Here is a 4,332-nt window from a genome sequence, read left to right as displayed (position 1 = left end):
AGCGGGGCACGGGCACGGCGGGGCGGGGCGCGAGCGCGACCACGGGCATGGCGGCAGGGCGTGGGCGCCGGCCACGGCCAAGGGCGGAGCGCGGCCACGACCATGACCGCAAGCAGGACACGGGCAGCGAGCTAGGTACGAACGCGCGTGGTTAATTTTGGACGCCTATTGGAGATGCTACTATTGCCTGCTGGACAGTATATTTTTAGACGTCTGCTAGAGATACTCGATCATTCGGTGCGCTAAATCGCTATTTTCGCACCATAAAAAAAATTTAGGGCGCGGCTCCGTAGGGCGTCTGATGGAGATGCTCATAATTAATATGGACGGCCCATTTTCAGAACCTGTCACAACCGTTTTGTGGCGTCAAACCTTGTATACTCCTTCGCAGCTCCCCATCAAAATCCGAGCTGTGATGTCTCCGTCGCGGATGACTGAGTGTTTGGCATGGTCTTCATGTGGCTTTGCAAGACCTCTTCGGTGTGCGATGGGTTGGTGGCCATTTGTGGTGAAGTCGGAGTTGTTTGGTGGGAAGAAGGGATGGGCTGATGCTTACTTGAGGAGAAGCGATGGCGATGATGTCAATGCACTGCGTTGACGAGGCTTTCTTCATAATGATGTGTGTGGGGTATCTTGTGTGTTTGTGACAGTTTTTGTCTGATTTTTTGTTAATTAACTGAATAATTCTCTTATTAACTAATAAGCATGCACGTGCAACGCACGTCTCGATCAAAGCATCTATGAAATTTGTGTGGGTACTGAATTCTGAATTCATATTAAAATTAATAACTCTATGTAACGGAAGATCTCCTCGGTGAAATGAAGCTTACTGTATGCTACTCCCTCCGTAGACAAATAAACGAGTGAGTTCTATTTTCAACAACACATGAAAAATAGTAATAAATCCATGTAATAGTAGCATCTATGGCAACTATATAGAGATTTGAATAATAAAAATGAATGATAAAAAGTGCCTGAAGCATTACACTGCTATACGATATTGGACCAAAGTAAACATATTTGGGATCTTCAATCTTGGCACATAGTGCTGGCCTTGTTTCAGGGGAGTTGTGCGGGTCATCTTCTTGATTAGGAACATTTGGCTTCAAGCCTTCAACTCTTCACCCCAAACCATTTTCTTTTGTAAATAATCTGCAAAAGAAAGACCAAATTCGGTTGATAAAATCAAACCACATAAAACAGAACACCAGAACTATCAAATGTGTCATCTAAAGATAAGTGCTTACCAAAGAGTGAATAAATCAATTTTGATTTATATATCACTAAAATCAGATATAATCCAGATGGATCTCAGATTGATACAAAGGAGAACTGGTTTACATAGTAGGTTGAAGATTTTAAGAAAAGATCAATCTATTTTTTAGCAGGTGTGTTTCCAAACCAAGTGATTTATATTGCGATTAAACTTGCCATGAGCATCCTTGGTTCAGTTGCTACCACAAAATATATATTATGAATACATAATGTTCTCAATTATGAATCCCATCCTCCTGTTGATCCCACAAAAAAAGAAATTAGTTGCTAAACATCCTTGGTTCAGTTCGTGCAGCAATGGGACATCCACAACCCTTTATGATGTATGCTCTACTACTGATGTTTGTAGTTCAGTTTTATATCCTTCTTTCCTAGGGTAGCAAATATGAACATGATTCAGCGTTTTGGTGGATCAAGAGCTTTCCTATGTGAGATAGAGAAAACAAACAACAGAAAGAGGAGATTGAGAGGGGGACAGACATGAAGGAGTAGACTGGTGCAGAGGAGACAGGAGGGTGTCGCTGGCAGCAGGGAGGACGACGACGACAGCGAGGAGACCAGTGCTCCGCACGGACTCGACCTCGTTTGCCAGCGACTGACGGACCCATGTGCGCGTCCACGTCCCGAGCAGCGGCGGCGACCTGGCAGAGGACGGAGTGCTTGATCTTCTGCCCTGCCCACACCCAAAACTTAATCATGGACACAATCAGGATGGAAAGTTGCAGTTTTAATAGCAGAAAACTTACATTAAACCCCCAACCTTGAAAAAATGTGTGAATAAAGAACTCTTGGGGGTGCTTAATTCAACAAATTATAGTTTTTGGACTGCTCAAGAATTGATGTATTTGCCCTTTGCCTCCCCATCTAGCTCCGCCACTGTAATTAGTTAATTAAAATGATTTAGTCAAAAAGGCATTCGGGTGTTGCATCCACCCAATGGGTTCTTTGTTATGCTGCCGGAAGAAATCCTTTCTTGTTGGCCCTTCAAAATAAAAATGTTTGCAATGTTATCATTTTATATTTAAGATGGTGCCCAACCATGGCACAAACCACAAGAATACTTTTGTCCAACAAACTGTTATATACTCATGGTCGGTGACAACACAACATAAGTACACCAATGACTCAGAAAACAACTGTTCTTTTAAAATGTATGATAAGGCAAGATGGAACTTGGAAAGATATACAAAGGTACAGTATATACACAAACGCTTCCATCTTAGATCTCCATGTCCAATCCTTCTATAATATACAACTAAAACCAATATATTAAAAGGAAACAAGATAAAAGTGAAAAAAAAGGAAAATTCCCTTCTCCGATGACACAAACAGGTCAAGGACTACCATATAGTGAGAAAGAAAAATTGATAGCATGAATAGAGTGATATCAGCTGACCAAAAATGATAGTTTTCAGACGCCAATAGAAGATATGAACTCAAAGGGCCATGCACAGTGCTACTGAAGCTTAGGTGAAGCAAATTACCCAAAAGAAAATATGCATCGACTGTCGAAAGAGTGTGACCAGATCAGACCACCATATAAAAGAGCATGACCAGCAGCAGACTTCAGAGGGAAGTTGATTTTACCCCTAAATAACTTGTACATCCAATGACATGCTCTAAATGGACTAATGAAATAATGTAGAACTCCTCTGGGATTTAGTAATTAACTGCAGATTGTACAAAGTGTCAATATGTGATTTAAGTAAAATGTAGAGCAATGGAAGTACAAGTTATACGCCTGAATAAAGCATAACCTACAAGAATCACAAGGGCTAAAAATTCAGAACGCAGAAAATCTACATATGCCAAGAAGGCCACTGACCAAATAACCATGTGTACTTCCATACTGCTCAAACAGGGGATAATTTTTTTTATCTGCAGTTAATCACCTAAGCATTGGGTTAACACACCTGGTGCTACTTTTCTTTTTCGTCCCAAACAGAACCATCATGTCTTTAGTTTCCTAAACAGCAGTAGACATGCATAAGAATCCTAGTACTAATTAACAACTGATAAAAGATGTCGATCAAGCTTTAGAAACTTAGCGGCTGCATATTGAGTTCCATAATTGTTTTCCTCGAAACCACAATCCATAACACCTGCATATATCTCACCTGGAGTATTATTAAATACCAGTTTCATGCCTTCGAGTATATATCACCTACAAAAATAGGACATGTGCTCCTTAGCTAGATTCTATTTTTGAACTGACAAAGCACTGAATCAAATAATTCCTTTACCCATGAGTTTAGGTTTCTAACAATTTAACAGAAGTGGGAGGGAGGGAACAAGTATGATGGTTTTATATGGAGGTTATGGAACTGAATTTCTCCCTCTGCGTCTGGTTACGGGATAACCAATCTTCAGTCATTTGAAAGAGGGGCCTCTGTTCTGCCGTTTGGGGGAAGATTTGCTCTTATGCATATATATAGGGATTTATGCTTCTATTGTAATTGGATCGCGTAGATGTTCAGACGGTAACAATTCATAATGTAGAAAACGAATCGGTGGGTTGAAGAAAGGACAGAAGCTGAGGGGATCGCGTGCGTGCCTTGAGCTTGAAGATAAGAGCTGTGGAGGGCAGGACGGCCAGCAGGGAGGAGACATGTGGCGAAGGACGGCTCCGGCGGCGGCGACCTGCGGCGAAGGGTGGCTCCGGGGCGGCGGCTGGGGAACCTGCGGGCCGCGTCGAAGGGCGGCTCCGGGGCAGCGGCTCAGCGACCTGCGGACCACGACGAAGGGCGGCTCCTGGACTACATCATATAGATTACCTTGATTCACCTCACATGTAGCCTGCTTGGATCTCTTATCAAACGCCTTTGTCGACATGACACATAAAAGATCTTCAGAACCAACATGAGAGAGAGGTGATTAAGTTAGCAAATGGTAATAAGAAGGGTAAATGAAGAATCGGCGTCCAGAATCAATGTAGACGATCTGCAGCAGCACCAAGAATCGGTCTCCAGAATCAATATAGATGATCTGCAGCTGCACCAATCGTTTAGACATGTATGTATCCAATTAGGAGCCATATTTAACATTACAATCAACAGA

This window comes from Triticum dicoccoides, chromosome 1A (assembly GCF_002162155.2).
Source record: "Triticum dicoccoides isolate Atlit2015 ecotype Zavitan chromosome 1A, WEW_v2.0, whole genome shotgun sequence".
NCBI lineage: Eukaryota > Viridiplantae > Streptophyta > Magnoliopsida > Poales > Poaceae > Triticum > Triticum dicoccoides.
Note: the sequence above shows the minus strand (reverse complement) of the source record.